Here is an 11,695-nt window from a genome sequence, read left to right as displayed (position 1 = left end):
GCTCTGGCTCCCACTGACAAGACCTCAACAAATGTCCAAACGGGTCTGGGAAGTATGGAGAATACTAAGGAAAGTGATCAGAACTTACTCCACCTTTGCCACGAGTTACCACTGTCCTGAAAGGTTGCTTACGCTTGGATCATCCGAAACTTTTATAGTTTCTATATTCGGCACAAAACTCTTGTAGTTTCTATATATTCGGCTTTGAAATAATGTTGTATTCAATATCCCCTTAATTTTTATAATAAAATCCTTGACCTAATTATCTACCGTTTGGATTGACTTTGTACTCTTTATTACTCCATAGTGTACAATAAATCTTTGACTTTTAAGCAAGTATTCAGTTTTTGCTGCACTCTTGCTGAAAAAGAAGCAACATTGTTGTGCTCCAGTTTTCCTGCTTACTATGAATAGAAAATATCCCATTTCTATGAAGAAGAAAGCATTCGAAGCTATTAACAGAAATTATTTAAAGAACAATAACAAAAAAAAAAAAGTGAAAAAGAAAAGACAGAAAAAATAATCACGAAAGATGCTGTAGAGAATAAATGATATTCTACACTTCGAGTCTTGCTAACAGATACAAAATTTCCTAAGATGGATGAGCAGAAATTTATAAACAAACAAATCAGTAAGAAAAGTATAAATTTGCCTCTTCCATAATTTGCTTGTATTCAATATTTTGGAAGAAAATTTAGCAAACCTAGAATTTAACGGGAGAGTTTTTTCTTTCTTAGATCTTCAATTTTTGTCATATTTTTTGGCGGGGGGTGGGGTGAGAATTAGGATTCATAAAAAAATGCAAACATTCTTCCTCATGTTTCGTTATGATTTATCAGGGATTCCTGTTAATATATTACAAAAAGTTGTATCTATTTACTTTTTCCTTTTTTTTTGTTCTTGGGGACATATCGCGCATGCAGTCTAATATCCTTTTATTAAAGTAAACATACTGGTGTTAATAGCACACCATGTTTACATTATTCTATTACTTTTGTCTCCCATCTTCTTCTTCTTGTCAACTTTTATAATCTCACTTTTTTTTTTTTCTGAATTGTTCTTCAAATGCTGATTCTAATTTTCTAACTAACATTCTTAATGCGAATAACAGAGTTTTTCGATTTCTCTTATATTAAGCGTTTACTATTGGAAAGCGCTTACCATTTTAAGAAAAATCTCCACATGAAGTCAACAGTTTGGAATATGCACGTATTTGTCAAATATTATTTAAATAGAGCGAAAAGTGCTATTGAGTCCTACTAGATGGCGCAACTTCCAATTTTCACACAACGGAAGATACACAACGGAACTGTCTTTCTCAGCGAAAGATAACAGTAACGGATAAAATATTTTAATCAGTATTATTAAATAATCATTTTGGAATTCTGTAATATGTGAACTATTTATATATTTCAATATTCTTCTTTCGTTGGATATCAGTACGTTTTCAAAGCTCGAAAGGAGAAATAGACAATCTAATACCGCCGGGAGTCGTGACGGTCTCTTGTAATCCAGTTGCTTGGAGGCTTGAACTGGAGGATGGTTTGAGGACTGGAGTTCTGTTTCGCAACGATCCTGTGTCGATCGGATGTCCGCACTAAGCACGGCGTCAATATGGTGACTTGGAGGGAGCTCTGGGTTACCAGGTTGACTAAAGAGAAGTGAACCGGCTCAGGGCGGAAACGCAGCAGGCAAAAGCTTCCGCGTAGTGCAGTAGTGGGATCGCGTCTGTGAATAGGCGTTGAGTGACAGCCAGTTCAATAAAACCAGACCCAGTTCTTTTTTTTAATTTTTCCGTATTCTTAATTAAAAAAAAAAAAAAGTACGGTTGTGTATTTTAACAATCATCAAACATTAAACAGCATTTATGCATATTAATAAAATATTAGCGTCCGTATTTGGAATAATATTTAACTTATAACTGATGTTAATACCACACCACCATTAAAACAAGCACGATAATAAACATTTTTACAATCTGATGTTTATTTGTCTACATACCACCTCTTTTGTAAGTGAATGTTTTATGTACATTTCAAATGACTGATGGAGTTTAGCTTTCACGTATGCTTATGTATGATGAGTTTTCTCTGCTGACATATTCTGAGAAAGTATATCACGTGATCACTTTCAGAGAGGTGTTTTGGTCTTTCGAGAAATACAAACTTATTATAAAATCCAGTAATTAAAATTCAATAAAACCGATTTAGTACATTATAACATGATTACAAGTTATCATATTGTGTAATGTGTAATAAGGGAGTGTGCATTTGGTATCAAAGAACAAAGAGAACATTATGTAATCTCAATCAATAAATTGCAGATTTAAAAAAAAAAAAAGTGCATGCACAGCAAGTTCTGCTTTATGTAAAAAAACTGCCACAGAAATCTTTGAGGAATTAAGATTTCCTTTCGTAGAGAAAACAAAGACGAATGCAAACATAATATTATTGGGTTTCCAATAATATAAGTGTGGTGACATCAACTGATGCTATGCAGCTTACAGATACACTAATGATCAAAACTGATTTAAAAAAATTGAAGGTATCAATTAAATTTTCGTGCAAAAGACAAACACATCACAAATCGCCTTTTAAATTATTTGTTTCGGATTATTCAAACATTTTAGACATAACATTTGATCGGCGATGGTCTACAGCAAAAATGTTTATATGTTTTTTTTGTTTTTTTTTATAATTTGTGATCAATAACGGTCGTAATGCTAATCCCCCCCTTTACCTCCCATTAAATCTAGTTACAAAATTGCAGACGTTTTTCTCAAATACGGATCTGAATCAAATGCACTTACTAATCCACAGAGTGGAGAATGTAGGGCGGAGTTTTCATCTACTTAGCCAACGGTGAAGACAATAATATATATTTCTATATAAGAAAAATAAATAAATAATAACAATGTTAAATTCTTCAGTCAATTGCTGCACACACGAAGTTCTGTTTGTCTGTACAAATCTTCTCAGCCGACAGCGATCTCGTTCCTGACAGACTGTCTTAGGACCACAGTTATACCTCTTAGACAAGCAATGTGGGTTATTTTTCCACTGATTAAACACCCGGAATATCTCATCTTTTGAGAAACCATTCAGCTCTTCTTTCAAAATTGTGGCTCCATCCAGACGGGAACTCCACAATAACCACTTTATCGAACTCCAAAAGATCCTTTCCGGGATTTTTCTATTGTGATGAAAACTATTGATGAATACTGACCACCAGCATTCTTAAATACTTGCCTAGAACACTTGGTTAGCCTTGTGACCAAGTGTTCTAGGCAAGACATACCTGCCAGCAGATGTGACGTTTACTCACATCTGCTGGCAAGTATGTGTAGTTAAAACTATATGTACAAGTAAAGCACGTTTGATTGAATGCTTAACTTGTTTCACCTTTGTTCATAACGATGCCTCTGCTGTTCATTACTCGACACTGCTTGTTCTTAAAAGTACGAGATTATCTGTTTCAAAAAATTCTGTTTTCGGGTGAATTTCCAAAGGAGATGTCATTAAAAGAAGGACCAGTTGGTTCGTGTGCGTTGAATCATCGACTACAGAGTCGAATTCTACAGCTTCATTCGGAAAGTTCTTCTGATCCTCTGTACAAATCAAATGAAGAGCGAAGAGAAACAAGTTCTTAAACAAGCAGTTCAAGATATTCTTCCGGCTGAAGCATTTCAAGAGATTAATATTTTAATGTTTATGACGACTTAATTGAACAGATCTAGCTTTTGTCGGCAAATGTCTATCGGATGGTCTTCTGTCTAAAAACAATAAATAATAAGAAAATTTATTATTTTCTTAAAAATTCAGAATAAATGCAAATGATTGAAGTGTTGGGACAGTTAAAGCAACAGAACAACTACGGTAACATAAAGCGTATTTCCCCCTTGAGTTTACAACATTGTCAGCAATGTTTCATTAACTTTGCTACAATAGTTGAAAACGGGATTACGCATTAAGCAATGATAAAAAATAAAAATATATTGCTTAGAATTGCAGGCAATCCTTATCTCTCATCCAAGTGTGTACTTCTTAGAAATGGCTTTCGACATTCAGATAAGAGAGAATTATCTAAGATAACCTACTCACCTAAAACAGAAGGTCTGGTTCTTGGAAGTGTGGAAAAGACTGTATAGACTGCCGTATCATATAATTCCTTTTATTATTTATTTACTTATTTGGTGATTTGCTAAACAATATTGCCACAGCTCACACAAATAAGCTATTTCTCTACTGTAATGTATTATTTATACGGCAGAGCATTTTCTTCAAATCCAGAATATAGCACAATAACAATGAAACAAGCGAAAAAAAAATAATATATATATCAAATGTTTATTGATGTATTTTTTAATTTTTCTGTTAATATTTTTGGATACATTGTCCATTATACAATAATAATTCACTATTATATTCATATTCAGAGATATTTTAATACTGAATTTTTATCCGATATAACGAGGAATAATATTAAAACAGACAAAGCAACTGAACCGCTAGCTACAGGCAATTTATGTTTAGTTAATATCTCTGGATCACAGTCATCATATGTGAGAGTTTTAAAACTGAACTAAATACAGTGACGTAAGTGGACGACATAAAAATTAGCGACGGAATGACATTTACATAAGAAAAAAAAAGTATTAAGTTAAGGGGATAATAAATCCCTCATTAAAAAGTATTATTTATGACTCACAGAATTTTCGGCTCAGTTTACTAGCCATTGTCAATGCATTCGGATGAAAATAGATAAATAAGATTATAACAACACTTAAAATTTAAATGCGTGTGAAAATATATGCTATTAATTTAGGAGGGTAGCGCCATCTACAACTGTTAGAATTCAAAGAGTAAAATAGTAATTATTTTAAGAAACACAATAATGAATGTTACTTAGGACCACTTCCCCAAATTGTGAAAGTTTAAGGCAGTCGTTTATGTTGAACTTATCTTAAACAACTTTCTTTGTATAATCTTTCAAGTACAAAATAACTTCCAGCTAAGACTTAGTTTCATTCTAATAAATTCTGCGCCTAGTAGATAAGGCATGGCTGGCTAGACCAGACGTATATGACTCATGAAGGAGAATATAATCTTCCATACAAATTTAAGGCTGAATTCCATCTTTCCATAATAAAGGCAGCTTGAACAAGGGATCCTGTCAACCCAGGATAAGAGACGGGGGTTAATATTGCGAATCTCGCTGTCTTACTCCCTTAGATGGAATGGAAATTCTAGGATCTTCTGGAGGAAGATTTGAACGAAAGTCTTAATTATTAACCACCCAACAGGCCAAATGCGAAGTGCATATTAAAATTGTAATACCATTGAAATATATGATGTATGATGGCGACGTGGTTAATACTTTTTATTAATTAATATGTAATTAAAGGATAGTCTTTATTTGGAAGAGAATTAGTGGAACACAACTTATTGAGCACGGTGAACTAAAGTTTTAACACATCATATTTCCGACAGGGGTGATGATGTGATGCACCTTAATGTATTTTCCAGTATGCGTTGTGTTTCTATATGCTGAGAACTGTATACTTCCATTAGGTTGTCGAAGAATAAGAAGGTCATGAAAGGGGAGGTAATACTTGTATTCTACTTCACTTCTACTGGTCTTATTTCCACTACTTTAATTCTTGGGTTTAAATCTCAAAAAATCCAAAATGGAAATTTTTTTGTATTTTACATATCATAAAGTTGAAGTAATAAATTACAATTTTACAACGCTAAATGTGTCATTTATGACAATGCAATTCTGTTATAAATGGAGATATTCGGAAGAATATGAACATATCAATTAGGCCAAGTGTAAACAACATGATAAGGTAAAGTTTAATGAAAATAAACTATCCCGCGGACCCCCTTTGAATTACTCGCGGACCCTCGGGGATTTGCGGACCACAGTTTGGGAAACACTGGACTAGAAGAAGAAACATTCAGTAAATGTGATTCAAATTGTTCCATAAAATAATTTGCTAAAGTTGGGGAAATTGGAGACCCCGTTGAGCTCCCTGCAGTCTGTTTCGACTTTGTTTTTAACATGAAAATAATCTGAATTTTTCACAAAATTGAATAATTTTCGAGAATTTCAAGAAAAAATTATCTCCATTATCTTTACACACCACAGATCTTTTAATTAGTTTTGATGTTGCTTCCCTCTTCACAAGCATTCAGTTGGTTGATACAGTAGAATTGCTACGTAATGATATATTCTTCCTGATATTGTGAAATTATTGGATTTTGTCATAAATATCATCAATGCTCACGAGAAAATGTGGGAAACTCTCATCCAGCAAAAGGTATGTTTGTGTCTAATTATGCAGCATGTTCTGGTACGTATGCCTCTGTTATTATGAGTATGAATGACAATTTAATATCAGAAAGATTTATACCGGAAGACAGAATATGAAGATAGAAGATTCATGTCTTTATTTGGACAAATCATAAACATGAAAGATGGATAAATAGAAGAAATAAAGAGGATTCAACTAGGTCGGATGGCTTTAGGGAAGATAAAAGATATCTTAGAAAGTGATGTTCCCATTAATTTGAATAGGAGAGAGTTCGACCAGTGTGTGTGTGTGTGTGTGTGTGTGTGTGTGTGTGTGTGTGTGTGTGTGTGTGTGTGTGTGTGTGTGTGTGTGTGTGTGTGTGTGTGTGTGTGTGTGTGTGTGATTCACTTCTAATTCTATAAGAACCATATCTTGGAGTTACCAAGAGAAGAATGGAAAGGAATATGTTCGATGTGACACTTAGAGACAGGATACCTTTTCATTTGATAAGATTGAGTGTACTGCCATCAGGTATTTTGTGCATTCAAAACGGAAATGGGCTGGTCAAATTATACAGTAGCGAACAAATTAATCCGAACACTCACATTTTAAAGAAATGTTTTAATTTCGCAAGAAAATAAAAACAAAAATTAAACTCCAACTTCACCTAATAATTTATATGCTGCTCTATTCCTCATAAGTTCATTAATAATCACTCGGGCAACGTAGTGCACATTTTTCTTATTTCTGCATCTCAAAACTAGACTTTTATAATGGATTGTATTAAGCTATTCTTTCTATTACAAATTAATTTTCTAAGTCTCTTTTACACTATAGTCCACACATTTTTCTATTGGGTTAATGTCGGGAGAGCTACCTGAACTCTGAAGCAATTCGATGTTGTGATTTTGGAGAAACTCTTTCACTTCTTTTGAAGTGTGGCATGGAGCAATATCCTATTGAAAAATAAGTTCCTTTTCTTTCTGGATCTGCTGGACCACTCTTTTTATGTATTGGTCACTTTTCATCATACCGTGAACAAGCACAAGTGATCTTGGACAGTCATGTGTAAAACAATCCCAGAACATCTTTTAACTGAGTGTTTAGGAGCTTGTTGTAGGTGGTTGGAAAAAGTCCTCAGCCGCTGATTTGCGAACATAGGTTACTCGCTTTCCTGGGGAAAAAAAGAGCTCTGATCTGAGAATATGACCTTCTTTCGCTTCTCAACAGTTCAAACTTTGTACACTTTTGCTCACTTGAGCCACTTTTTCTGGAGAGCCTTTGCCAGCAGTTGTTTCTTTTTTGGTCTTTGGTCTGTGGGCGGTCCTCCCTGTTCTCAACAATCTTCGGCAGACTGTCATGTCAAAAACATTAATCCCACTAGCTGCCAAGTCTCTATTTAAGTCTGCAGCAGACAATCTTGGACTCATTTTGCTTTTGTTAAATAGTAAAGGTCTTGAGTAAATGTCATTTTCCTTTGTAGCCCAAATAGTATATATTTTTGAACGCTTTCTTGGAGATGTATCCATTTTATAGCTGCACGAAATGAATAAAACACTGCAATTGTCAACTTGTTTATACTATTAAAAACGCACGATACGATTCATAAACATTGTAAAAACAGTTAAAACGCGCAGCACTCAATCAAAATAATGAACTAAAATCAAAACTGAAAATACAAAACCAAAACCAAACTTATTGTTAACTAAAACAAAAACCAAACCATAACCAGAAACTTTAAAATTCGCCTTGTTAGGATTAATTTGTTCGCAACTCTAAGATATAGCAACACAAGACGGATCAGATTATTAACTGAATGGAGGCCTGTGGCTCACAGTTGGAAAAAAATCAAGGAAAAGGTGATAGGTTGAAATTGTTAGGATTGCTGGAATTTAGTGGATGAGAAAAGCTAAAATAAATAGTAGAAGAGGAAAAATTAAGACAAACTTTCGTTCACCAGTGGACTGATCCAAGTTGAAAAATAAGAACAATAAATTTACTCGTTGAACCCAGTGATTCAAGAATGTTATGATTCCGTTTTTAAGTTTTGAAATGACAAGAGAAATTCCTCTCTTCTTTCATGGAATTGAATGAAATTTGATAAGCAGGATCACTATCAAAATTTGCTAAGTTATTTCGAATGGACTATTTTATGCAAACGAAAAGCACATGAGACATGAGAGGATAATTTATTGTCACTTGCACATCAATCACACCATAATCTTTATTTCTGCTTCTAAAACTTTAGCAAAAAAGGGAAAATAGAGGTTCACAGTTTTTCAGCAGCAACAAAATAAAAAGACTTATGATTGGAAATTTCGAATTTATCGTGACCTCGGTCTTGGAATTTCCAGGAGAAGTTGCCGAAACCAGCATCCGACAGACCTTTTTCTATGTGATCCTGGTCCATATCGAGACAAGGAAAAGTCGTGTCGCTTACTGCCCAGCGAGTGCATCCAAAAACCCCCATCATCAGGAAACCGCCACCTTCACGAAGTAAGGAAGCGATGGATTTTGTAGCCTTCCCAAATGCCTTCCAGTCTGGACATGACGATTCAAGACAGAGAGAAGAAATGACGAGGTCGTACTCGTAGATGTATTCTTCACACAACATTGGATCGGCAAAAACATCACAGAAGATGACCGCCTTTAAGCGATTCCTAAGACGAGTCTCAATATCGTTCTTTCCCTTTTCTAAATCGCTAGAAAAAAAAAAACTTGGTGTTAATGCAGTACTATTTCAGAAAGACTAAAATCGTGACATAAATGCCTATACGTGATGGGATAAACATACCTTTGTTGATTTTTCATTTCTCTTATATAATCATTTAGGAAAGCTATACACATCAGTCAAACATACCACTGACTATTATTATTATTATTATTATTATTACAAATGCCGCCGAAATGGCCAGCCTTTTCTTGAATTCATCTACACTACGTGCGCTCACCACTTCTAAGTGCAAGTTGTTCCAATCATGTACCACTCTTTGAGAGAAAAATCTAGCAGTGATCCCTTTCTTGACTGCATTCCTTCTGAATTTCCCTGGATGCCCTCTCGTCCTCTCCTCGCCCTCCATAAAACGAGAAATTCCATCTACTGAAACCATATATGGGCCTTTGAAAAGTTTTTCAAATTATATCATATTTATATTATATTATAGTCCCTATAATATTAATATAGTAAATTATAGTATAGTCCCTATTATGTCATTTCACGCCTCTTTGAGTCTATAAGTTCAGGAATCCTCAATCTCTCCGCATGATGTACATTCCATAGTCCTAGTGTCATCTTTAGCCCTCTCGTTTCACAATATCCACATCTCCAAAGGAGGTTGTATCAAGCCGTGGTATAGAAGCAAAATGGCTTTCTTATCCTTGAATGTCAGTGCCCATTTTAGCATTGCTGTTATCATCCTAGTTGTATTTGCAATCTTTGCTATATGGCCTGTAAAGACTAAAACTCCAAGATTCCTAATCTGATCACTTTCGTCTAGCTTAATCCCACCAATGCAATATTCCATTGAATATCACATCACACTAAACTGCACAATCTTACATTTACTAACACTGAACTGACAGCCATTTTCACAGGCCCACAATTCCAAAGAAGTGAAATCATTCTACAAGTACAGCATGACGATCGCATTCCTGAGTGCAATGTCTATCTTTGCATTATAAGCAAACGGCTGTTATGTAACTCGTCAAATTCTTCATAATGTTAATAATATAAAGATAGAATACCAATGGACCAATATTGATCTTACAGACTTCTGCTCTCCACAGACACCACTTTTTTGATATCTGTTATTCTATCACACTCTTATTCAAGGTAATAGTTTATAATCTAGTCCCATATCCTGCAACTTTTTGCAAAGCCTTGTTTGGTTGTCTCAGAAAATTCTAAAAAAAAATTATTGTGTATCCATTTCTTTTTTTCAAACTTAACTGTCACACTGTCATAGAATGTGAGGAAGTGAATGAAACACACCTTCCCTTATTAAACCTATGCTGTTCTTTGTAAAGTATAAATTCTCTGTCAATCCATTTCCGTAAGAAAGCTCTTACCATCTTTTCCAAAATCTTCACGACCATTCCAGAAATATTGATAGGTCTACAGTTGGACACATCGTTTTGGCCTGTGCGATGGAAATATCGTGTATTCTTTCCACTCCTTAGAATCTCCCTGTGCTGAGACTCAAATTATACAGTCAGGTGAACTGCATAGCGAGTTCAGCTGAACATTCTTTTACCATCCGTCTGATATGCCATCTGATTCTATGACCGAATTCTTATTTGGTTTATTCAACAACTGTAGTGCCTTCTGCAAGGTCCCTTGCAGCTGTAAGCTGTCCTACTTTGACCAAACAGGCAGGAAAACAAATATCAGAATTTCAGAACACAAGGACTACATCCGGTTTCACCAATACAGCCACTGGTCTTGCTGACCATGCGTTGGATACCTCCCATAGAATACGGTGGAAGAAAGAAACGAAGTACACCGTAGTAAATACAAATATGAAAGGCTTTTCATGGAATCAGCTTCAGCCCTAAGAAACAATCCAATCCTTAGCAAATTTGGCTGCATGAGACTGTCTCAAATTTGGGAAACCTACATCAGAAGACCTTCAGCCCAATCGCCCAAGAATACCTACATTGCCCGCTAGGGGGCACCATCAGGACTTGAGGAGAAATAATAGCTTCCTGCTTCTTCCTCATTTACTGTTTCTTGTGCCTGCGTGCACGTGTCTTGTTCTGAAGTTTCTTGAAAATGGTAACGTGACGTTTCCGAAATATTGAAGTATATTAAAATTTATTTTAATGTATATCCTAGTTGACGTTGTAATTTCCTTAAATTATTTAGTAAAAAATGCATAACCAACGTCTAAGCCTTTCTACGGGAATTAAAGGTGCTAGCAAATTTATTTATTTTAAATCTGCACGTATCATTTTCTGAATGGAATCTCCATATTCTTAGCAGCATTTCAGTTCAGTATAGCATAATCATATCATTATCACCAACTGGAGGCAGAACTAACCTTCTTAAATGAGATCCTCTTTAACACTACCACAAGATCAACCATTCTTTGAGGGCGAGTTCCTTCAGCCCTTGAGGAAATTGTCCCGCAATAGCTAAATAAACTCGGATTCATTCTTCTCACGTAATTAGCCGATTCATTTCATTAACAAACCTCATTAGAAGATTGAAGCCCTCTTGTAGAGCCCTAATAAAAATATTTTATCATTTTCCAATCGATGCGGTTAGCATGTCAGGGTAAGAAATTAAATGTTCTACTCCCCTCCCCCTTCCACCTTCTTTTCTTCAGTGGAACATGAATGAGGAAACAGACATACAAGGTGTCCATAATTAAAGAGGAAGTGTTCAGAGCCTTGTAGCGA

General features: G+C 35.0%; 1 non-coding gene across 1 annotated transcript; it reads left to right on the top strand.

The window, feature by feature from the left end:
• The first annotated feature begins 1,483 nt into the window (after window positions 1-1,483).
• Window positions 1,484-1,782, top strand: LOC150093368 (signal recognition particle RNA). Its single transcript, XR_016550465.1, has one exon.
• Window positions 1,783-11,695: the final 9,913 nt, after the last annotated feature.

Source organism: Typopeltis vanoorti, chromosome 24 (assembly GCF_054136105.1).
Source record: "Typopeltis vanoorti isolate ZY-2024b chromosome 24, IOZ_Tvanoo_1.0, whole genome shotgun sequence".
NCBI classification, from domain to species: Eukaryota; Metazoa; Arthropoda; class Arachnida; order Uropygi; family Thelyphonidae; genus Typopeltis; species Typopeltis vanoorti.
Note: the sequence above shows the minus strand (reverse complement) of the source record. Positions and strands in the feature narration are given on the sequence as shown.